Genomic DNA, 26,184 nt, shown 5'->3' with positions numbered 1-26,184 from the left:
TGAGCAGCACTGATTTCCTGTCCCCGAAGTCATATAACTCATCTCAGGCGTGTTGCACATCCATGGGAGCTGCCTGTCGATACCTCTCATCTTCATCATCATCATCTCTTTTTTTTTTTCTGTAAAATAGGATGATTCCGAGAAGAGCTCCTTTCACTAATGCTTGAGGTGGGAGGGGGGCTGCTGCAGGTTATGGTAAATTAGTTGTTTTACTGATTGCCTGACCATTTACTGTTATTAATTTGCATGGAAGGACTTTGGTATATATTTATTTACAGCTTACATACGTTGGTGTCACCTGGGGCCCAGCCAGGCACAGGAAATCAATGTGTGTTTCGGGTAAGGACAAATCGTTGCCAGGGTCTATTGGAGCAGTAAAGAGTCTATTGACCGCAGATCAGCGCTGGTATTGACATGTGAAGCCTCAATAACCGTGAACTCGCCTCCCCTTAATCTGATAATGTCGCTAATTTTTTTCTTCCAACCTGATAGTCAATTTCTGTATCGACGAGCCGCCGGCCACACAAGCCGGAATATCGGACTTCTGCTTGCGCTGTAAACTGTATTGAATGGGCCCTCGTCAGTCGGGCCCGAGTGATGAGCGTCCTCGGGGATAAATATCTTCAAATGCTTCTGTCCGCCTCGGGGCGTTATGTGATTATTGGCGTGCTGTCTCTCCGTAACGCTGAGCATTACCGCTATATTACATGTCAATGTCCAGTGATGGGAGGAATTGTCCTAATGGTCCGGCTGCCAGATGTTATCGCTGCTCTGATACCGCTAATCCATTGTTGCCTTACTTACGGGTGTGAGAACGCAGGAACTGACCCACCTACTAGGGAATCATCGCAATAATAATAATGTCAAATAATAGGAATAGGTCAGAATAATAATATTAACCCCTAGACTGCCAGCGGTTTTTTTTTTAAGCTACACAGCAGAGCAAGCTATATTTGAATTGTGTTTATTAATTTTCTTGTTTAAAGCAAACCTGAAGTGAAAATAAACTTATGAGATTTGTATTGAATTGTATGTGTAGTACAGCTAAGAAATAGAACATTAGTAACTAGAAAATAGTCTCATATTGTTTTCCACTACAGGAAGAGTTAAAGCGGAATATAACCCTGCATTTCAACTTTGCTCTAAAACATTATTTACAGCATATTATATGCAACCAGCATTTTTTTTTTACTAGGCCAGCATTGGAAGGGTTACACACAGAGCTTTAAAGTTCAGTGGAGAGAAATGCTGCCGCATCCGAAGTTTAGATAGATACATTTAAAGGAGTTATCCGGGCAATTTCAATAAAATAAATACTACTTACCGGGGGCGTCCTCCAGCCCCAAGCTCCCAGGACCTCCCTCGCCGCATCTCTGCTCTCAGCCGTTCGCCGGAGCTCCGACCTGGTCCCCGGCGATGACGTCAGAGCGACCTGGAGGTCGCTCTGTACTGCGCCTGCGCGATCGGGGCTGTCAATCACCGCCACGTGGGCCGGAGCGGACTGCGCAGGCGCAGAAATACTGTGCCTGCGCAGTCCGCTCCGGCCCACGTGGCGGTGATTGACAGCGCCGATCGCGCAGGCGCAGTACAGAGCGACCTCCAGGTCGCTCTGACGTCATCGCCGGGGACCGCGTCGGAGCTCCGGCGAACGGCTGAGAGCAGAGATGCGGCGAGGGAGGTCCTGGGAGCTTGGGGCTGGAGGAAGCCCCCGGTAAGTAGCGTTTATTTTATTAAAATTGCCAGGATAACTCCTTTAAGTAAACACAATGTAACAAGTGTGGAATGTGACTCACACTCTGACTGTGCAGGAGCTCCCGGACACAGAGAGAGTGAGTCACATTCCACACTTGTTACATTGTGTTTACTTAAATGTATCTATCTAAACTTCAGCTGCTGCAGCTTTTCTCTCCAGGGAACTTTAAAGCTCTCTGTATAACCCTTCCAATGCTGGTCTAGTAAAAAAAAATGCTAGTTGCATATAATATACTGTAAATAATGTTTTAGAGCAAAGTTGAAATGCAGGGTTATATTCCGCTTTAAGGTGGATCTGAGATAAACTTTTACTCAATGCATAATTGTGCCCCTTACATATATTTTATAGGGCATTCCTCAAGCCAAGTACTGTATATTCTGGCATATAAGACTACTTTTTAACCCTTGAAAATCTTCTGAAAAGTTGGGGGTCATCTTATACGCCGGGTGTCATTGATGCCGGGTGATCCTGTTACCGCCTCCCAGATCTCGCTGCTGAGGACTGTAGTGAAGCAACGCAGGCGCACATGTGCGAGATCTGAGAGGCAAAGAAGGAGGTACATAGGTTACAAGGGCGGGCCAGACAGATGAAAGGAGCATGTTTTTTGGGGCACAGCGCAATCTATTCTTCCATACCTCTCTGATAAACAGGGAGAGCTGACCAATCTGCTTAGGGAGAGTTTACCAATCCAACCAGTCAATCACCTGTATACTGTTATATACTGGGTACCACATACAGTACAGCACCAGCATCTGTTCATACATAGCACCAGTATATGATGTTTTTTATTTTATTTGGGGTGCGTTGGAATCGGGGTAGTCTTATACTGCAAGTATATCTCAAACTCTATATTTTAACTGAAAAAGTTGGGGAGTCGTCTTATACGCCGGAATATACTGTACTTTTTTTTATTTTGTTTTAACAACTTAATTCCCTATAAACTAAACAAACGAGGTGCCCACATCTCCTACAGCGCCTAGGCACTCTGAGTCCCATGTAGCAAGTGCTCATGGGAGCTCAGCCTGGGTAGGAGGAGACTTTTCCCGAAGGAGAAGGAGAAGGAGGATGCATTACCAGCTGGATATTTCAGAGGCAAGGGGGAGTAGAGAGGAGTGGAGATTTCACAGGCTGAGGGCTGGAGATGCAGAGCAACTTGCCTGTGTGTAATGATGGCAAGCAGAATATGGCCGCTCTCATTGTATCACAGGAAGACATACTCATAAACTGTTTGCAGCTAGATTTGTTGTATAAACTATCTAAACAACTTTAGATAAGATATATAGACAAGTTACTTGTTATAGTTAGTTTTTCATCTCATATCTGCTTTAAAAAAACACTTCAGTTGTTATCTATGCAAAAGAGCTTCTCTGAGCTATTCCACCCACAGGGTCAAATATAACATTTGCATATTTCTGCATTAACTTAGAATAATTTGCATATTCCAAGTAAAGTAAAAAGTTGGCACTGAAACAAAATTTGTACAACGTGCCTCTTAAGGTGGGTACACACATCAGATAAAAGTCTTTGGAAAATGAAAGATCACAGACCAATTTTACCCCCTTCCATGTAGTATGAGAGCCATAACTACACAGTCTAATCCAGGCTTTCTCAACCAGGGTTCCTTGGCATTTTACCCCATCGTGGGGGCAGTATAATAGAGCACACTATAATAGGTGGTACTGTAACAAGAAGCACTAAATTGGGGGGTCAGGAGACAGTATAATGAGTGGCAGTGTAATAGGAGATAGTGAAATTAGCAGCCTAACCTATTTAAAGACCATGCCTCCTGAAAAATAAATGTAGGGGTTCCTCGAGACCAAAACATTGTTTGCAGGGGTTCCTTGAGATCCAAAAGTTATTTACAGGGTTCCTTCATGGTAAAAAGGTTGAGAAAGGCTGGTCTAATCTATGGAGCTAAACTCCCCATCAGATAAAACCTTTGCAAGATGCTGCACACAAACATGCTGTACACATGCAACAGATCAGTATCTGCAAAAGATCTGTTCCTGTAAAAGATCAGTTCCTGCAAAATGCATTCAGTCTATGATATCTGCAGATCCTCATACACACCTTATTTAACGGACATTCATCTGCAGATCTGACAATCATCTGCAGATCCAAAGATCCATCCTGATGGATCTGATCTGCAGATGATTGTCCGTTAAACAAGGTGTGTATGAGATCTGCAGTTATCATAGACTATGAATGCATTTTGCAGGAACTGATCTTTTACAGGAACTGATCTTTTGCTGCATGTGTACAGCATCTTTGTGTGCACTGTGCAGCATCTTGCAAAGATTTGTATCTGATGGGGAGTTCAGCTCAATAGAATCAGAATTCATTTATTTCGACAAGCACGGTTGGACCGTGCCCGGAATTGGATTTGGCACGTTGATTGGCACAGAAAGAGTAATACAACAGACAAGAGTAATACAACAGAACAACTGCAATAGTAGTACAACAGAACAAGAGCAATACAACCGGACAGGAGTAGTACACCATTTTAAGCAGAGCATTGTGGGTCTAGGAGGGACAGCAGCGTGTAACAGAAGATACTTCTAGTATGGCCTAAGCAAGGCAAACAGAGCGTCTGCAGCCGAAGTCAGATGTTAGTTCGGTAGATGGCTGCAGGGGGGGTCAGTGTAATGGGCAGAGTTCAAGAGTCTAACAGCCGTGGGGAAAAACGTGTTCATACGCCTAGTAGTCTTAGCAGGGATGGACCAGAACCTCCGGCCCAGTTTAAGGTCGCCTGAAAAAACTGTGACCAGGGTGAGATGGGTCGCCCACAATTTTCATTGCCCTATTGCGCAGTCTGGTGTTGTAGATGAGGTCTAGAGGGGAGGAAGAGTTTTTCCAATAATCCTCTCCACTGAGCTGATGACCCTCTGGAGTTTATATCTGTCGCTGGCGGAGCAGCTAGCGAACCAGACCAGGATGGATGAGCAGAGGACTGACTCGATTGTAGCAGAGTAGAAGGACCTCAGAAGTTCTTGGGCCATACCAAACTTCTTTAGTTGGCGAAACCAAAATATTTTTATCTGATGGGGAGTTCAGCTCCATAGAATAGACTGTGTAGAGTATGGCTCTCATACTACATGGAAGGGGGTAAAATTGGTCTGTGATCTTGCCTTTTCCGAAGTGTGTATGTAGCATAAGTATGATAGCTGAGCCAGCTCATCCAACGGCTCATCCAACGGCTGGCTCTCCCTCCAAGTCTGACAACACTCCTATTGTTGTCAGCATGATCATTGGTTTTACAGCCCAGCAGTCACCTATACACCGCCCATTCTGGTGACCCTCCTCCGGCTACACGGCAGCCCACATTACCAATCATGGTGACCATTTCTATTTAAACCTGCATGCTGGCTGGCGGCGTCACCTGATGAAGGCGAGGATTCGCCAAAACGCGTTGTGACGCTGCCAGCACGCTCAAGTCCCCAGGGCCAGCCACCCCTGTCCCCTCCACCAGGACCACGACCACCGCAGGCCACGGAGGTCGTAGATGGCGGCTCCCCAGGGTCCCAGGACAGGGCTTTGGCCTTATCTGATATGCTTGTATGCATCTACCTTCTAGTAAGTGCAATTGTTTTAAGCGCATTTTAATCCAATAAATCTGGTTTTACACCATGGAGCGCTCCTCCACTTTCCATTTTTTCTGTTTTTTCACAAGAATGCTTCCAGCCGGGCATGAAGGAGCTGCCAACTGTGTGAAACCATATACCGTTTGCCTATACATCCCCGGCGCCCAGAAGCACAAGATTTCCCTTCGCTTTTATCTGGGTTTTGACCCTCATACTACATGGAGATGATAAAATTGGTCAGTCATTGGCCAATCATAATTGAAAGTGTGTACCAGGCTTAAAAGGGGAACTCAAGATAAAAGTAATATGGAAGTTACCATATTTATTTCCTTTTAAACAATACCTGTTGCCTGGCAGTGCAGCTGATCTTTCTGGTCAGTAGGGTCTAAATCACACACCTGAAACAAGCATGCAGCTAATCTTGTCAGATTTGTCATAGACATCTGATCTGCATGCTTGTTCAGGGTCTATGGCTTAACCACTTCACCTCCAAGGGGCGTAAATATTCGTCTATGCAAGTTAATGAGAAATGAATGGGCAGATAAAATTGCTCTGGTTCCGAAGTATGAGAGGCGGAGGATCAGCAGGACAGCCAGGCAATGTGCTTTATTTAAAAGGAAACAAACATGTCAGCCTCCATATCCATGAAAACTTTGTGGTGGAGAGCAGAGGTAAAAAAAAATGGTCGAACGCTTCAACCAAACACTGCACTCAAAAACGCAAAGCACATATAGTAGAAAATGAGCCTTAAAGGGAACCTAAAGCGTGGCTTCCATATTTATTTCATTTTAAGCAATACCAGTTGCCTGGCTATCCTGCTGATCTCTTTGGCTGCAGTAGTGGCTGAATCGCACACCTGAAACAAGCATGCAGCTAATCCAGTCTGACTTCAGTCAAAGCACCTGATCTGCATACTTGAGTCTATGGCTAAAAGAGCATCAACAGGACAGCCAGGTAATAAGCATTGTTTACAAGGAAATAAACATGGCAGCCTCTAGATCCCTCTCACTTTAGGTTCCCTTTAAAAGAGAAAGAATCACCTGTGTGTATTCTATTTCTATTTATAAATAAAATCATAGCAAACATAATTACACATTCTTACCATGTTGTGCTGTGCAGATACCAAGACAGCCCCTTATAATAATCCACACCCCAGTAACAGCTACAAAGTTTAGGGCCGGTTCACATTACAAACGCGGATGGCCACGCATGCGAAACGCAACGCGTACGAACTCACGCCATCCGCGTTTGTATGCGTTGCGTGGCTGATCCCATCACTGAAAAGTGAATGGGACAGCCGCGCGTTTTAAATCTGCGTGCAGCATGCGTTCCCGGACCGCACAGGTCCGGAACGCATGCAGTGTGAACATCAGACATTGCACTCTTTGCACTGTCTGATGTCGTGCGTGTCGGGCCACCTGCACGCGTTTCCAAAACGCGGCTGGAAACGCGTGTAGTAGCTATATAGCGAATATGATAGTGAACAGACATTTGTTCATCAAGCTAAACCAGTATCAAAAAATAATCCTGTTAAAGGTTTGTCTCCTATTTTTGTGCAACTATTTTTTTTTTCAAACTTAAAAATACCTTAAAGTAATGTTTTGTTAAAGTGACACTGAAGCAAAAAACAAAAAAAAAAAAAACTTATGATGATTTTTATGTGTAGTACTGATAATTAATAAAACATTAGGAGCAAAGAAAAGAGTCTGATATTTTTATTTTCATTTATATAGCTTTTTTTTTTTAAATAACATTGCATCATTTTGTAATATTTGCAGTTTATAAACTACACTCTGCATTTTAAACAATGAAACAGAGCAGAGCTAATGACCATTTGAACTTCTCTGCAGTAAAACCTTATCTGAAGGGGTCTTTCACTGTTTCTTTGATGTATAAGTGCTTCAGAAAATAGCATTGCTCTCTGAATAATTTAGTCCGAGAGCTCAGAGAAGCTCTTCTGCATAGAAAACAAGTGAAGTTTCTTAACTCTTCCTGTACTGAAAACAACATGAGACTCATATTGTTGCTACTAATGTATAATTGCTTCAGAAAAGTTGGGTGGAAGAGCTCAACAATAACTCAACTCTTCCGGTACTGGAAAACAATATTAGACCCTTTACTTTGCTACTAATGTTCTACTTCTTAGCTGTACTACACATACAATTCATTATCTCATAATTTTATTTTTACTTCAGATTCCCTTTAAAGAGAGTCTGAAGCGAGTTAAAAACTCACTTTTTAGCTTATAATCATCATGGGCATGTTTGTCCCAGCTAAAACGCTGCTATCCTGCGGCTGAACGGGGGTCTTTACCCCCCAAATCCCCTCCGTGCTCGCCGGGGATCGCTTCCTGTTAAGGGAAAGCTAATGGCTGCAGCCCTGCCTCCATGCGCGTCTATCAGCGCGTATCTCCACCTCCACCCGCCCCTCTCAGTCTTCCTTCACTGAGAGGGGCGGGGAGAGGCAGAGATCCGCCGGCTGATAGACGCACATCGGGCAGAGCTACAGCCGTTAGCCCTGCCTCCATGAGCAGCAAAATCTACGACCAAGTTGGTTGTGGATTTTGCAGGGGGGGATTTGGGGGATAGCAGTGTTTTAGCAGGGGCAAACATGCCCATGTTGATTATAAGCTAAAAAGCGAGTTTTTAACTTGCTTCAGAGTCTCTTTAAGGCCTCTTTCACAGTGCGACGTTAAAGTCGCACGTTAGAAAATGTGGACAAACGCACAGCAATACTAAGTCTGTGTAACATTCACAGTGCACACGTTGCGTTTGTGTGCAACGTGTAGTGTTATTAGAAAGTGTTGCCTGCTATGCGTTATACACGTTATTAGCTGCGGTGGACTGTTTGCACATGCTCAGTAATGACCTGGAAGCATACTTTTCATTGCCTTCATGCCCTACTGTATGCGACGATAACAGGGCATAGAGTTGCGTTGTGATCTTTTTGGGATGTTGTGTTGCGACTTTAACGTTGCATCAAAACTCAACGTCCCACTATGAAAGTAGCCTTAATGCATATAAAAAGTGTGCCAACCGGAGCCTGCAATACTGCTGCAATACTAACAGGATTTCACATCCTCATCTTTCCACACCAGAGGGCGCTATTGTACTGAGGAACAGAACAGAGCAGACAATACAGATTCCCTTCCTCTGTTTTATCAATATGCGTATAAAACTCAATGTTCAAATTAACTAGTTCAATAAGTAATTTAGGCCATTGATTTTTGGGCATAGCCTAAGTGCCATTACAAGCTACGGATACTTTAAATGCCATTACCTAATAGGCGGAATATTTTAAGCACCTCTTATTGATTTTATTACGGCTTTATTTTGCTGTCTTGGTTTAAAATCATTTTAACCACTTGGTAATCAAGAGGAAATATATTGTTGGTGAAATAAGCTCAATTCCCCGAAAAAAACCTTTTGACATCGTTAAACAAGGAATTACGGTTGTTAAATCACGTCTGGCAGAAACGGCGGACGGAAAGATTTAAGGTCGGGAGCTGCGGAGGGCCGTACCGGTAACTGCGCTCACCTTTGTCTCGCCTTCCAATCCTTCACTTACTTCATGTTTATTTTTTATGAAGATCGCCCTGCCAGGAAACCGAGAGAAAAAAGAAAAAATATATATTTAAATATATATATTTATGTATTACTATAAGGCTGATCTGTACAATTTGTACTGCGAGGTCTGAGCCTCTCTGAGTGACAGCGGATAGGAATAGTGACAGCGGACCCTCAGACTACCCCCAAATTATAGGGCAATAATAGTTTGTTACTGATTTTACCAGGAGTCAGAGTTGGAGTCGGAGCAATTTTTGGTACCTGGAGTCGGAGTCATGGTTTCATAAACTGAGGAGTCCGGAGTCGGATGATGTTTGTACCAAATCCACAGCCTTGGTAAGTATTAGACCAAGGAGTTGTGGAAGTCAGAGCCATTTTGGTACCTGGAGTCTGAGGTTTCATAAACTGAGGAGTCGGATGATTTTTGTACTGACTCCACAGCCCTGGATTCCTCTTCAGCATTCTGCCAAGTCAGCTAATAATCAGCTGTCTGCTATTGTACTTCCTGAAGTATCTCACAAAATCTCCTTCTTATACTCCCCCTCTCCATTGTGCAGAACATGCTGCACATCCCCCCCTCCCCTCTCCATAGTACAGAACATGCTGCTCATCCTCCCCTCCCCTCTCCATAGTACAGAACATGCTGCTCATCCTCCCCTCCCCTCTCCATAGTACAGAACATGCTGCTCATCCTCCCCCCTCCCTTCTCCATAGTACAGAACATGCTGCTCATCCTCCCCTCCCCTCTCCATAGTACAGAACAGGCTGCTCATCCTCCCCTCCCCTCTCCATAGTACAGAACATGCTGCTCATCCTCCCCTCCCCTCTCCATAGTACAGAGCATGCTGCTCATCCTCCCCTCCCCTCTTTATAGTACAGAACATGCTGCTCATCCTCCCCTCCCCTCTCCATAGTACAGAGCAGGCTGCCCATCCTCCCTCCCCTCTCCATAGTACAGAACATGCTGCACATCCCCCCCTCCCCTCTCCATAGTACAGAACATGCTGCTCATCCTCCCCTCCCCTCTCCATAGTACAGAACATGCTGCTCATCCTCCCCTCCATAGTACAGAACATGCTGCCCATCCTGCCCTCCCCTCTCCATAGTACAGAACATGCTGCTCATCCTCCCCTCCCCTCTCCATAGTACAGAACATGCTGCTCATCCTCCCCTCCCCTCTCCATAGTACAGAACAGGCTGCTCATCCTCCCCTCCCCTCTCCATAGTACAGAACAGGCTGCTCATCCTCCCCTCCCCTCTCCATAGTACAGAACAGGCTGCTCATCCTCCCCTCCCCTCTCCATAGTACACAACATGCTGCTCATCCTCCCCTCCCCTCTCCATAGTACAGAACATGCTGCTCATCCTCCCCTCCCGTCTCCATAGTACAGAACACGCTGCCCATACTTCCCTCCCCTCTCCATAGTACAGAACAGGCTGCTCATCCTCCCCTCCCCTCTCCATAGTACAGAACAGGCTGCTCATCCTCCCCTCCCCTCTCCATAGTACAGAACAGGCTGCTCATCCTCCCCTCCCCTCTCCATAGTACAGAACATGCTGCTCATCCTCCCCTCCCCTCTCCATAGGACAGAACATGCTGCTCATCCTCCCCTCTCCATAGTACAGAACAGGTTGCTCATCCTCCCCTCTCCATAGTACAGAACATGCTGCTCATCCTCCCCTCTCCATAGTACAGAACATGCTGCTCATCCTCCCCTCCCCTCTCCATAGTACAGAACATGCTGCTCACCCTCCCCTCCCCTCTCCATAGTACAGAACATGCTGCTCCTTCTCCCCTCCCCTCTCCATAGTACAGAACAGGCTGCTCATCCTCCCCTCTCCATAGTACAGAACATGCTGCTCATCCTCCCCTCTCCATAGTACAGAACAGGCTGCTCATCCTCCCCTCTCCATAGTACAGAACATGCTGCTCATCCTCCCCTCTCCATAGTACAGAACATGCTGCTCATCCCCCACCTTCCATAGTATAGAACAGGCTGCTCATCCTCCCCTCCCCTCTCCATAGTACAGAACATGCTGCTCATCCTCCCCTCCCCTCTCCATAGTACAGAACATGCTGCTCATCCCCCACCTTCCATAGTATAGAACAGGCTGCCCATCCTCCCCTCCTCTCCACAGTACAGAACATGCTGCTCATCATTCCTCCTCCCCCCCCCTTCCTTCCATAGTATAGAACAGGGGTCTCAAACTCAATTTACCCGGGGGCCGCAGGAGGCAAAGTCAGGATGAGGCTGGGCCGCATAAGGGAGTTCACGTGTCCCCGCCGCAAAACGAGGGCTGCAGAGCCCCCAAATCGCCCCGGGGGCAATCCGCCGGCATTTCCTGGAAGGGGCAGAGCTTTCAGCTTCAGCTCTGCCCCTCCTGACGTCAATCGCGGCGGATCGCCGCCTCTGCCTGCCCACTCTAAACATAAAAAAAAAATTGGGAAAATAGGAAAAAATGCCCGGAATCTTCATACAGCCATATTACGGCTGTATAGCGATCCCTGGCCAAAGCGCTGCGGCTGCGTATGGACCCCCTGGAAACTCTGTCAGGAAATGTATTGCTCTTTCTTTTGATACATGTAAAATTACACTACCGTTAGGCTTGCTACTAAAAGTGACATTTACCGCATTTAAAAGTATACTATTTTCCTTCGAAACTTTAAAATCGATTTTCTCAAGAACTATAAGGTCTTTTTGAAAAATTGTTTTTTCCTCTTATTCCTAATGATCTCCTTAACATATCCTGCAAATTTAGGGTTTCTAGCATTTAAGGTGGATTTGCTATTAACCATTAAAGTCGGCGGGTTTTTAAATGTGTATTTTTTTCCTTTGCAACTTTAAAATCGATTTTCTCAAAAACTATAAGGCCGATTTGAAAAAATTTTTTTTCCTCTTGTAGCCACTGGGGGCCCCTACAAGCTCTGGGGCCCTGGGGCCACAAAATATTGTATCGCGGGCCGCAAATGGCCCGCGGGCCGCGAGTTTGAGACCCCTGGTATAGAACATGCTGCTCATCCTCCCCTCCTCTCCAAAGTACAGAACATGCTGGTCACCCCCCTCCTCTCATTCATTCTGATCATCCTCGCCTCTCCATAGTACACAACATGCTGCTCATCTTCCCCTCTCCATAGTACAGAACATGCTGCTCATCCTCTCTCTCTCCTCTCCATAGTACAGAACAGGCTGCCCATCCTCTCTCTCTCCTCTCCATAGTACAGAACAGGCTGCCCATCCTTCCCTCCCCTCTCCATAGTACAGAGCAGGCTGCTCATCCTCCCCACAGTACAGAGCAGGCTGCTCATCCTCCCCTCCCCTCTCCATAGTACAGAACAGGCTGCTCATCCTCTCTCTCTTCTCTCCATAGTACAGAACAGGCTGCTCATCCTCCCCTCCCCTCTCCATAGTACAGAACAGGCTGCTCATCCTCTCTCTCTTCTCTCCATAGTACAGAGCATGCTGCTCATCCTCCCCTCCCCTCTCCATTGTACAGAACATGCTGCTCATCCTCCCTTCCCCTCTCCATAGTACAGAGCATGCTGCTCATCCTCCCTTCCCCTCTCCATAGTACAGAACATGCTGCTCATCCTCTCTCTCTCCTCTCCATAGTACAGAACAGGCTGCTCATCCTCCCCTCTCCATAGTACAGAACAGGCTGCCCATCCTCTCTCTCTCCTCTCCATAGTACAGAACAGGCTGCTCATCCTCCCCTCCCCTCTCCATAGTACAGAACAGGCTGCCCATCCTCTCTCTTTCCTCTCCATAGTACAGAACATGCTTCTCTCATTAGTGCACAACATGCTGCTCACCCCCACCCTACAGAAGGCCACCATCACCGTGTGTCTATACAGAAGAGGACAAGTTATACAAAACAATGTTTGTTAAGCCCCTTTGCTCTATACAAATATTTCTCTGTAAATACCCAGAGGCAGATCCAATGCTGTGTATACTCAGCACAACAGATAGTCTGAAATTATTTTGTATCATTTAATAGTACATCAAAAGGTGACAGAAAAATTACGAAAATAACTTAAAAATAAACAACATAGTCCAAAGTAAATAATGGGGATAAACATAGAATTTACTTAACCTCCTTGGCGGTAACCCCGAACGTAGTTTGGGGTAAGCCGCGCAGGAAGTTTTCTCCGGCCCTGCTGGGCCGATCTGTTTAATTTTTTTTTTTGCTGCACGCAGCTACCACTTTGCTAGCTGCGTCAGCACACCGATCGCCGCCGCTCCGCACTCGATCGCCGCTATCCGTCGCGCCGCTCGCCCCCCCCCCCCCCCGACCAATCAGTGCCAGGCAGCGCTGAGGGGTGGTTCGGGACTCCCAAAGACGTCGGTGACATCGGTGACGTCATCCCGCCCCGTCCCCATTGTGAAGGGGGAAGCCCTCCAGGAAATCCCGTTCTTTGAACGGGATTTCCTGATCGGAGATCGCCGAAAACGATCGAAGCGGGCGGGGGGATGCCCTGGGCTCGCTACATGATATAAAAAAAAACAAACTGCTGCGCTGCCTCCTGGCGGAATTTTTTATACCGCCAGGAGGGTTAAGTTCCTGTCTGTTCCGGTCCGGAGACTCTGTGTGTCCAGCTCCACTTGCTTGATATGTTTAAAGGGCAACTGTAGTGAGAACAATATGGAGGCTGCCATATTTATTTCCTTTTAACCAGTTGGGGACCAACTGCCTAACCCCCCTTAAGGACCAGGCGTTTTTGCATGGGGGGGGGCACGTTTGGGGGGGTCAGGCAGCCGGATCCCCAGTGCTGCTTGCTGGGTATGGTGTCCTCCCTGTAGCCAGGAGCCTCACTTACCTTCCAGGCTCCAGTGATGAGCCGCAGTGGACCCCTCTGCTCCGACCGGCATGTCTGCTCCTACTACCACTCAGTTCAGGGTCGTGTCTTGATGACATCATCAAGCCGGGACCTGGTGCTGAAATCAGAGGGAGCAGAGAAGCTGGCCAGAGCGGAGGGGGGTGTCGATCGTCGGGGAGAAGGGCAGGGAGGTGAGTGGATCCTCTTCTCTCCCCCCCCACCACCACCGCAGCTCTGTAAGTGATCACTACGATCCACCGGTGATCGTAGTGATCAGCAGCCATACGCGATGGCTGCTGATCACTGAGGGGCAGGGCCGGAGCTACCATAGGAAAAAATGGGCAATTGCCCCAGGGCCCCAGAGCCTGTAGGGGCCCCCAAGGTGTCCCTCCTCTATCTTGACTGTTGCTCCCCAGGGACTCTGCAGAGTGTTTGGCAGAGTAGCGTCTTTGCTGGCAGGCGGGTGAGACACTACACTGACATAGATACTGCAGAGGTCCTAGGGAGCACAGTTAAGTTGGGAGGTGATTGGGGGAGGGTCAGCAGCGTGCTCAGGGGCCCAGGAGGGAAATTTGGCTGCAACAAAGGGCCCCTAATGACGCTTTTTGGTCGGGGGGAGGGGGGGGGTGTCTGATGGGCAGGCCCCAGGCTAATTTTGCCCTAGGGCCCAATTGTTACTTGCACCGGTTCTGCTGAGGGGAGATGTCAGCAGTCATATGACAGCTTAATCTCCCCTCTTGGGTGCGCACGATCGTGTCGGGAGCGGAAAAGGCGGGCAGCTAGAACAGCCACAAGTGCGGCGTAGGATCTACTATGGGCGATCCCCAAAAGGTTAAACAATACCAATTGCCTGGCTATTCTGCTGATCTATTTGGCTGCAGTTGTCTCTAAATGACACCAGAAACAAGCATGCAGCTAATATTGTCAGATCTGACAATAATGTCAGAAGCACCTGATCTGCTGCATGCTTGTTCAGGGGCTATGGCTAATAGTATTAAAGGCAGAGGATCAGCAGGACAGCCAGGCAACTGGTATTGCTTAAAAGGAAATAAATATGGCAGCCTCCATATACCTCTCACTTCAGTTGTCCTTTAATTTGAAGGCCCTCCGGCTGGAGCAAACAACCCTTTTATGCCTGGTACACAATATGCAATCTCCTGTCAGATTGACGTGTCGGATCAATAACCCCCAACAGGTCCAGTCTGATTTCTGATAATTTTTCTGATCAATTTTATACAGAAGTGATTGGAAAATCCTTCAGAAAAATGATCGTAAATCAGATCAGACCTGTTGGAAATTGTCAATTTGACCCGTCAATCTCACTGGAAATTGCATGGTGTGTACCAGGATGGTGTAAGAGACTCCAAACAGTTAGTTGGAGGTATGATTCCTTCTGATTTTAGGGTCTGAAAGCGGTACCCTAAAAGCGTGAAAAAACATACCATGAGAGAGTCTGCAGCAGCCCTAGCACTTCCTCACCTCCCTGGGCTCCAGCGCTGCAGTTTTCCCTCCGTCCTCTGGGTGGTGCTGTAACCCTATGGTGGGATTGCCAGCTGTCGTCATGATGACAGACGGTGATCCCACCAGGGGGAAGCAGAGCCTCGGAGGAGAGGAAGAAGAATGGTGGCCGAAGTCGGGCTCCCCCGGGAGCTAAGTTGAAATGCCCACTGCGGGCATTGCCCTGCATAGAACCTCCGGCGTCTACCCCGAGTGTAGGTCGGGGTTATCGCTTTGAGCTGCAGTTTTACATCCCGACTGTAGCTCGGGGTTAGCGCCGAGGAGGTTGAGGTACCCATACAACAAGCACTTTTGGCGGCAGATCGACCAAGAGCCAGATTTCTATGTGTCTGTACCCGAGCCGAACTTCGAGTATGAAAATAAATACTTACCTAAGACGGGGAAGGAAGTGTCTGGATCCTGTAGAGGCTTCCCTCTCTGCCCTCTCGTTGAGCGCAGACCCCCCTCCCCCCCCCTGACCCCACCAAAAATTAATGAAAAGGGCTTGTCGGTAATTTAAACATTGGAGGAGTGCGGCTCAGATGTTAAGGAGGGTCCTGGGCCGCGGCAGAGAACCGCAGGACTCTGTGGGAAGGATTCCGTCTCCTTAGGAAAGTATTTACTTTTTTCTTATTTTTTTGGATGCCTTGTGTTCTGTTTAAAGGATACCACAACTGACATGTGGCATAATGAGATAGACATGGGTATGTACAGTGCCTAGCACACAAATAACTATGCTGTGTTCCTTTTTTTCTTTCTCTGCCTGAAAAAGGTAAATATCAGGTATGTAAGTGGCTGACTCAGTCCTGACTCAGACAGGAAGTGACTACAGTGTGACCTTCACTGATAAGAAATTCCAACTATAAAACACTTTCCTAGAAGAAAATGGCTTCTGAGAGCAAGAAAGAGATAAAAAAGGGGGAAATTCTTATCAGTGAGGGTCACACTGTAGTCACTTCCTGTCTGAGTCACGACTGAGTCAGCCACTTACATACCTGATATTTACCTCTTTCAGGCAGAGAAAGAAAAAAAGGAACATAGCATAGTTATTTGTGTGCTAGGCACTGTACATACCCATGTCTATCTCATTATGCCACATGTCAGTTGTGGTATCCTTTAACTTCAAGGATAACTTCTCCATTCACAGCAAGACATTGGTAGGGTTCAAACAAAGCTCTCAGAAAAGCATTGCTAGCGAGTTCCAGGCCTTAAGGTAGCCATACACTGGTCGACTTGCCATTAGATCAACCAGCTGACAGATCCCTATCTGATCGAATCTGATCAGAGAGGGATCGTATGGCTGCCTTTACTGCAAACAGATTGTGAATCGGTTTCAGCCTGAAACCGATCACAATCTGTTGAGCTGCTCCTGCCGCCTGTCCCCCGCCCCGTATACATTACCTAAAGCTGGCTCCGGGTCCTCTTCTCCGCGCTGCACCCCGCACCGCATCCCAGCGTACACTGTGTCACTCCGTGACCAGGAAGTTCAAATAGAGCGCCCTCTATTTGAACTTCCTGGTCACTGCAGTGACACAGGAAGTTAATGTACGCTGGGATGGAAGCAGGAACAGAGCGGTGCAGCGCGGAGAAGATGCCCGGGAGCCAGCGTAAGGTAATGTATACCAGATCGGATCGGCCGTCGCTAGCGACGCGCTCCCTACCCGCGGGTGATCGACGGTATTTTTCCGCACGGCGCGATCGACGGACCGATTTAATTTCCGGAGGAAATCGGATCGGCGGGTGCGTTTAGCGCGAACGTTTGGCAGCAGATTCGATCCCAGTGATCGAATCTGCTGTCGAAACGGCCGCAAATCGGGCCAGTGTATGGCCAGCTTTAGTCACTCAATCAGTCTGATAACCATCATATGAGGAGCTCACAAGGCTGAGCAAATACACAGAGCAAATTTAAAGAGACCTGGGCTCAAAACTCACTCACTGGGCTCAAAACTCACTAACACAACATCCCAAAATGAAGGAGATTGTTGGTGCCACACATCAAACAGGCATAAGCGTGTAAGTATTAGCAGACCGCCAGTGAACCGGCCCTGGGTGAGTCGAATGACGGCTCACCCTGCTGTTGCTCAAATCCCTGGTGGCGTTAAATACTATACCCCCTCTGAGTCGTAGCAAATCGGAGGGAGATGTAATTTGGGGATGGGCTATTGCCGGCACCAGCAGATTCCCCCTGTGCCTCTGCACATACCAAACGATAAACAGCAAAAAATTGGTAGTCACTCATTCAGGCTGATAACCATGTTCTCCAGATATAAACATTGATGTGTCATGTGACCACTCGTGGATAGAAAAGCTCTGAACACAGTCAGGGTAGACAGTTCAGGCATGTTGATGACACATGGCTAAAAGTCACGTGACGAGCAACCATTCACCAAATACAAATTCAGTAAATTCAGAGGCGTATCTACAGGTGTACAAGTAGGGCATGCGACATGGGCGCCACTTACTGGGGGTGCTTCTCCATAGCATCCCTGGTGTTCTCCATACAAATTCTAGTTTTTATCTGGGGGGCATTCTGCTGCCTGGTTACATCTTTTGGGGGGAACAAGTTGCCAGTTATTTGGGAGATATGTATAGGCTGACCTATTACGATACTCCATTCTTACATTCCATGCTTAACCTCAGCTTAGACAATTAAACCAAGACTAAGTATTTGGAGGTGCACCGCCCTCCCCGCTGGCTGTTTCAGTGTTTGCCATGTTTTCCCCAGATACGCTTCTATATGTACATTAAAGCATCAAGCCGATGATAGGAGTTGCAGTCTGCTGCAATTTGCTGGGGGAACTCGATGGGGTGTGCAGATATAATTGGGCTCCCTCCAGATTGCATCCTGCTTTGGCAGCACAGTTAGATACCCTCAATGATCTGGTAATTTGCAATTACATGCAAAGCAAATGTAATCTGCAGGTAAATTGCGGGACACCTGCGAGAAATTGAAAATCAAACAGGAGATCAGCTGGAAATATTTATAGAATTTTATAAATTGAATTACCCTGTTGATGATATTATTACATTTATTTATAGTTGGAGAACATATTGCACAGCTTTATCCCAGCACCCGGGTGACAGGTCCACAATCCAACAAGAACTGGCTGAGCACAGTATCCTGCAAAATCAATTAGCGTTCACTATCGCTGAGATAACAGCACAAAATTACCGTCTGATCAGTCGCTGCAGTTTTAGGCACATTACACGCCATCACAGTGCAAGATTGTGAGATGAAGAAACAAGTATCTAAATGGACATCCTCTGAGGGTTCATGCACCTCTGCTCAGGGCAAAACTGGGACCATTTGGCTTGGGATGAGAACACAGGCAAGTGGCCCTTGGCTGATGAGGAAGGAAGAGTGACAAAAAAGGAGTTGGAGCCACAAGTGTTCACCAGTGTGTTTCCTAATATTTAGCACCCCGTTGTGTCTGAACTTCCCCCAAGATGTGTGTCAACTTTCTAGTTTACCTCACAGTATGTCCTCAGCTTTGTGGTACTTGCTAAACACTGACTAGGCACTGATCACATCTCACAGATATTGAGGGTCACCCATGACTGCTGGCTGATATCGGGGGCCACCTATGACTGCACTGCTGCTGGATATTGGGGGCCAGGTATGGCTGCTGGCAGATATTGGGGGCCACCTATGACTGCTGGTGGATATTGGGGGCCAGTCGTTGTTGGATATTGGGGGCCAGCTATGGCTGCTGACAGATATTGGGGGCCACCCATGACCATCTGCTGGCTAATATTGAAGGATACTTATGACTTCTGGACGATATTGGGGGCCACCTATGACTGCTGGAGGATATTGGGGGCTACCTTGGCTGTTGCTTGATATTGGAGGCCACCTATGATTGCTGGTAGATATTGGAGGTCACCTATGACTGCTGGAGGATATTGGAGGCCACCTATGACTGCTGGTAGATATTGAGGACCACCTATGACTGCTGGAGGATATTGGAGGCCACCTATGACTGCTGGACAATATTGGGGGCGACCTATGTCTGTTGCTTGATATTGGAGGCCACCTATGACTGCTAGCAGATATTGGAGGCCTCCTATGACTGCTGGTAGATATTAAAGGCCACCTATGACTGTTGGAGGATATTGGAGACCATCTATAACCGTTTGCTGGCAGATATTGGGGGCCCCCTATGACTTCTGGCAGATGTTGGAGCCACTTATGACTGTTGGAGGATATTGGGGGCCACCTATCACTGCTGGGAAATATTAAGAGGCATAATGGATGATATTAGTAAGCATTTCTGAGTGCTGGCTTATACTGGGGCCACCTATGACTGATGGCTGATATTGGAGGCTATATATGACTTCTGGCTGATATTGGGGGCCACATATGACTGCTGGCTGATATTGGGGGCCACCTGTGACTGCTGGCAGATACTGGGGGCCACCTGTGACTGCTGGGGTGTTGTTGAAGAAGTGTTTCTGAACTGCATCAATTTTACAAGCTGTAGTCTGTTGTCAGCATAGGAGATTTATTTTATTTTATTTTTATTCTCCTCAGATGTATCCTTTAACCCCTTCAGTGCTCCCTTTAAAATTAGACCAAGTTCTAGACTTAAGTTTCTTTTAAGTTTTCCTTAATTTGTAATGGAGACATTTTTTTGGTCCACAAAAGGTTAGCCAGTCTTTTAGAGGAAATTCTTAGTTTTGTTCCACTTTAAATAGTGCTTCCTGCCACCATCAGTGCCGGATTTGCCATAAGGCACTGTAGGCACCTGCCTACAGGTGCCTGATGATGGAAAGGCGGCTTACTCCCCTCCCCTAGTGCCTCCATCCCTATGCAGAGTCCTGATGAGAGTGTAAATGAGAGGCTACACACCCTGCTCTTGGCATTCCACTGACGAGATCTGCCTTCAGTCGGGAGCAGGTTCCTCTAGCTACCTAATGTTAAGGGTCACCTGTAGCTACCTATGAGAAGGAAGGGTAGTAAGGGAGAAAGTCCGGGCCTGGTCACCATTCTTCCAGGTAGCCTGCACATGTTACAGCATCAGCTAATCCTACCTCCATCCCAGGAGGCGGAGTCACATACCTACACATCGATAGGACAATCTGGTCATGTGGTCGGTGTGGCCTTCAGTTGGCGATCCCACCAGAACCTCCTGGGCGACGTCAGAGGAAAAGTTAGAACTGAAGCTGATGCTACCTATTATTTCCAGCTGCCGTATATTTTTTCTCTGGCGTTTACATTTTTCAGCCCACTGATGCGGGTAATATTAGTAGTAGACAACACGGCACACTTTCCCCCTCGCTGAACTTGCTCCATTACACCATTAATTCAGCAATGTGACGGCGCAGCCCAGTTTCCAGGCAACCCGAGCGCAGAAACAAATCGTGTTTATCAGGGCTTAAAATCTCAGCTTTTCTGTAGATAAAAAGTATTAAAGCGTCACTCCGGCCGCAGGAATGGATCAGTCCAGCGATCGGTGCAGCTGGGGGGATATCCAGTTCTGCACAGGAACGTTTTCGGGTGAGGGGGAAGGTTGGGGATGAAAAGTTTGACACTGCTGCTTATAATCTGGACTCGTCTTCTCTGTATACTGTAGTGAGTCGGATTTCGGCGGAAATACCGCATTGGCACAACTCGGTCATTTCAGCCCTATCACAGAAATCGGAAATATTTGGCCAATCAGATAATGCAAAAAATTACCCCCAAAAAAGAGTCCTTGAAAATCCGCAGATCGGGTAATCCGCATTGGTAGAAATCAGAATTTTAGCAAATTTGAAAATTGGCATTTCTGACCTTCCCTATTGGTCGTTCCTAACTAAGATTGCACAGCGGCGCACAGCAGAAAATACTTACCAATCCTCCAATGCCGTCCTTTTCACTTCTTGCAGCTCCCAGCTGCTTTGCGGTGCCCTCGTACGGCTCCCCGGCACGTCACCTGACCCCCATCGAGTCACATGACACATTGGGGCCATGCAAGGAGGACGCCACAAAGCAGCTGCGAGCTGCAAGAAGTGTAAAGGAGGGCTTCGGAGGATTCGTAAGTATTTTCTGCTGCGCGCTGCTGTGCAGTGAATTTGTTGGAGGTTAGTATTATTTTTGGGTTTCAAAAATTTTTATTGAGTTTTTTCTTTTTTTAAAAGGGAGAATATACAACAGTAAACGTGAACAGAAATGCCACATGAAGTGACCAACAAATCAAAAAGTTATAACAGTAACATAGCACATAGTCACAGCTTTGGTGAAAAGTAGGCAATCGAGTTGATTGTACAATAGAAACATAAACTATTAACCATCATAAATCCACAATGCGTATAAAGGCCCAAAACTCACATATATATGCTAACATAACCAGCTGTACAAGGTGATAACAAGAAAGGAAACTTAACACAATTAAAACCAAAACAGAGGGTAGGGAAGGAAAAGGGTAGTCACTGAAGACTTTGAGTGTACTCCAGAGGATTCAACGAGCTATCTGGAGTATTCACTGAATGGGGGCAAGTGAACCGGCTGGGGAGAGAGGAAGCTGGTAAGGGAGGGGAGCCAAGTAAGTCCGCTCGGTAAAGGCGGGCGGAACCTCTGCCAAAAGGTAGTCTTGAAATATTTGGAGGAAAAAAAGAAAAAAGAAGAAGGGAAGAAGAAATGTAAGAAGACAGAAAAGAAGTCAGAGAGAGGAGGTTATTTTTACTTTGTAACGCCGGTTGCTTGACTTCTCAAGCAACAGGCAAGCACACATATCCGTCGTCAGGCAATCCCCGCCTGTGCCGGATAAATAAGAGTTTACTGTACTGAAAACTTGCTTTATATCAGGGGTGTCAAACTCAAATACAAAGTGGGCCGAAATTGTACACTGGGACCTAGTCGCGGGCCAACCTCAATGTCTACTGGTCATCTTCCTCCCTTATAAAGTTCCCAGGTGTCTAATGGCCCCCCTTCAACCCCTATACAGTTCCCTGTTCTCTCGTGGTCCTCCCTCCCCTATACAGTTCATTGGTGTCTAGAGGCCCCCACCCTCCCTTATACAGTTCCCTAGTGTTTAGTTATCTCCCCCATATCCCTCATATGGCTTCCCTGGTGTTCTAGGGCTACACCTCCTATACAGTTTCCCTGGTGGCCTAGAGTGGGCCAAACATAATGTAAAGTGGGGAAACCACTTGAGGGCCAAATTTAATAGCTCGGAGGGCCAGATTTGGCCCGCGGGCCGGAGTTTGACCTGAATGCTTTATATAAACATGAAAGCAGATATGGGGCTTTTCAGTAGCCAGAAGTATAAAAAGTACTGTCAATAAATTGAGATACAGAACGTCAGGGATACACTAATTGGGAGTGACATAACAAGTGTTTTTTTTACTGGCGGTTGCTGAGATAATAGGGTCGATTGAATAACACTGAGGTAAGTTCTGCTGCACGGACATCACCTCTGGGGGCGCTACAGCTCGTTGCGACCAGCTAAATTAATTTACTTAGCAGTAGCATCCTGGTATGACGTGCTGGGTGCAATATGTACAGTACATAGGGATTTCATTCTTAAAGGGAAATGGCCTTAAAAATGTAAAAAAAAAAAGAGATACTGGATTAGCCACTATAAAAAAAACTATTAGATTAAGAAAGTGCATCCATTGCTATTATTTATACATCAACTGGTACTAATTTGGTATGTTGTGTCATTGGGGGAGGGGGGAGGTTGACGGGGCAAGGAGGTGATGGGAGTCTCACCTGAACACACTCAAAGATAGATATTTTTAAAAAATGTATTTAATTTTTTTTTCAGCTAATTGTATTATGTTTAGCCCTGCTGCTGACAGCTTGTGTCACATGCTCTCTACCAACCAGATTGCTTAGTGCCTCCCAACCTGCCTCAACCCAGACCATCCAATCTCGTGGATGCAATCGATGTGTCATAGAAGCTGGAATTGGGCAAACAGACTAGCCAGGAGGGGACTCGTGAAGAACACCGACATTTTACTACGCACAATGTTACGGTAAAAAGGCTGCCACCACCTCAATTATTTGGGAAAAGAGGAACCCGCTATCTTATCTTAGTTAGGAAGAAAGGGTTAACACAGTCTATTCTTAGGGGCTGTTCTCACTACAAAGTAGAAAAACTTTTGCGCTGGTGATTTTACTGTGATTAGCGCTGTAAAATCACTGTACACTCCCGCGATTCCTGATGATCGTGATCAGCGCTTGTTTAAGTACTGCGATCGCTCGAGAATTGTGGCAAAATGCTGCAGGTAACACATTTTGCGATTGCTGTTAATTGCGAAATGCCCGCTATCAGCGGAGATCACTTCCACTAGGTTTCTATTGCACTAGTGCTTTAAAAAGCACTAGTGCTTCGGCGATTAGCGGCAATCACCCGCTAATCGCCCTAGTGAGAACGGGCCCTTACTGAAACAATACAATACTCTGGGTAGCGTCTTTACAGAAAAGCAAGGTTCGTTCTGCGGAACTCAAATTAGGTAAATAGTTCGCCTAGTTACGTTTGTAGAGAAATATACAAAAACCATTGGAAAAATATGAAGCCTACGGTATTTTTAGACTATAAGACTCATTTTTTCTCCCCCAAAAGTGGGGGAAAAAGTCACTGCATCATATTCCAAATGCAGGGAGTTCTTGACTTGTGAACGCTGCCAATACGCACCTCCAACCGGCCGCAATGTCAGGGACTCCCTGTACTGTGCCCATGCAGAGGAGGACACGGGGACAAACGGGGGACACAGGGGGACACAAAAGGTCATAGAGGAGAACACAAGGAGGACAGAGGTGGACGAATGGGGGACATAGGAGGACACAAGGGGGACAGAAGAGGTACAAGGAGGCGTGAGGTACAAAGGGGGCATAATCCACAAGATGCCCCTTCACCATGGATGCACCAGGTTTATTATATATTTTCCCCCCTGGATTTTGCCCTCTAAACCTAGGTGCCTCTTATGGTCAGGAGCATCTTACAGTCCGAAAAATACAGTAGTTACGTTTATAGAGAAATATACAAAAATAGTTAGAAAAAATTAGGTAAAGAGATGAAAAAGTTACTTTTCGTAATTTTATTAAAAATATGTTAAGTAATGTTATATGTTACAAGTTATTTATATCTACAGAAATTATTACAGATAACAATTATGAAACCAGTAACCACAGTATTGTACTAAAAAAGGAAGATTCTAAAGATTAATATTTAAGATTTTGGAAAAGTCTGAGTCCTTAGTGAAAGTCAGTGTGTAGAGGTAGGGGTCCCAGCTTAGCAGCTTTTAGAAGATGCCTGCCCTGTACGAGGGAAATTGGGCGATTCCAAATTCCTTTTCAATCATGACCCCTTATGAGAAATCTGGTTTGGGGAGGCGATGGGAGGCGGGATACTGAGTCCCGCCCCCCGCTCAGGCTGATGCTCCTACTGCATCTCAAGGTGCAAAGTTGGTTATTAATGTATTATGCAGCCATATTTCGGACACTGCTCCTCGTCTGCATTCAATAATAACATATTCATGACCCATGAAAAATTTGCTACAAGTTGATACCAAACATAATTTCCCTAGCATGAAATATAAAAATAATAACTTCTATTTTATAACCAATGTTTGTGCATAGTTACTCAAATCGTGCAAGGTGTCTATGTGACAACACACGGGCACAACACTCACATACCTCCCAACTTTTGGAGATGAGAAAGAGGGACACTTAAGCCACACCCATGCCACGCCCCTGATCATGCCCCAGTCACACCCCTAGTCACGCATACAATAAAAACTTCATGAGAAAAATATGTTGTTATATAATTCAAACCACACTGGTCCTCTCTATCCTGGTTAATTTTCCTTAATTTTAACATTTTAAAATTAGTAATATATCAATTTAGAGGATGGGAATAAAGTTTAGAGTCAATCAAACACATTTTTTATTAGAGAAATATGTATATTTACATAGAAAGAGGGACAAATGAGGAGGAAAGAGGGACATGGCTCCAAAAGAGGGACTGTCCCTCCGAAAAAGGGACAGTTGGGAGCTATGCACTCAGAACTCAGTGTTATACTTCTTATATGAATGAGAGTTATGGTTTAGTGGTAACGAGAGCAAATATGAAATGTCTTCCTTATTAATGCCATGAGCACAGCTACCTACCATCTATGGCTTCGGGGACAGACATTTGGCCCCTTGGACTGGATACTTCCCCCTTTCTGCTTTAGCTTTTGTTTGACATTTAAATGCTAAGGCCAGGTGTGAATTTTCTCAAAGACTGCAACGAGGGGACCAGTAGAGGAGCGGGAAAGCTCTATAGGACCCAGAGCCTTCCCTCTCCTTAGGTAAGTATCTTATTTTGTTGTTTTTCAAAAAAAACAAAACACAATTCCCATTCACTTTTAGAAAAAACAAAGCCAAAGCAAATGGTTTGAGCTTTACCCCTGTGACATCACCCTCCATTTCCCCTTCCCTTTGCCACAGCTTACCATTCAGAGCTCAGAGGGAATTCTGAAAGCACCCAGCACTGTAGGCACCTTTTGGATTGGTTGGTGAGTTCACACAATATACAATTTCCATTGTATGTACAATAAATACAATGGGCTTGATTCACTAAACCGTAATAACTCAAATATCACACCTTATCAAAGTTAGCACGCCTTATCAGAGTAGCATAACGAGCACTACGAACTTAAACCTGCTAATTGGCAATGGCACTCGTCCTGCCCGGAGCCCCTGCTGGTTCATAGAGCTCGCTATGCTACTTTGATAAGGTGTGTACACTTTGATAAGGTGTGATATCTTTGATAAGGTGGGATATCTGAGTTATCACAGTTTAGTGAATCAAGCCCCATATAGGTGATCTCGTTCATAGATCGGGTAAGCTGCCACCACTTTGCATTTGCGTGTGGATACATAAATCTAACTCTAGCTAGTCCTGTAGGAAAAAGGGTTATTGTGGTAATGTTCTCTCCAAAAAGCAGGATTCTTTGCAGAGTATATTCAGGATAAGTGCTTAGATAAATTATTTTTAACTATTT

General features: G+C 46.2%; 1 protein-coding gene across 6 annotated transcripts in view; it reads left to right on the top strand.

The window, feature by feature from the left end:
• ZFHX3 (zinc finger homeobox 3) overlaps positions 1-26,184 on the top strand; it is a 1,434,500-nt gene that overhangs the window by 9,113 nt on the left and 1,399,203 nt on the right. The window contains exon 3 of one of the 6 annotated variants that reach the window (XM_068259588.1): positions 23,021-23,169. The exons of the other annotated variants lie outside the window; for them this stretch is intronic. The gene's annotated coding sequence lies outside the window, so the exon portion shown is untranslated. The remainder of the gene's footprint in view (positions 1-23,020; positions 23,170-26,184) is intronic. 6 annotated transcript variants of the gene reach the window in all.

This window comes from Hyperolius riggenbachi, chromosome 11 (genome assembly GCF_040937935.1).
Source record: "Hyperolius riggenbachi isolate aHypRig1 chromosome 11, aHypRig1.pri, whole genome shotgun sequence".
Lineage (NCBI taxonomy): Eukaryota > Metazoa > Chordata > Amphibia > Anura > Hyperoliidae > Hyperolius > Hyperolius riggenbachi.
Note: the sequence above shows the minus strand (reverse complement) of the source record. Positions and strands in the feature narration are given on the sequence as shown.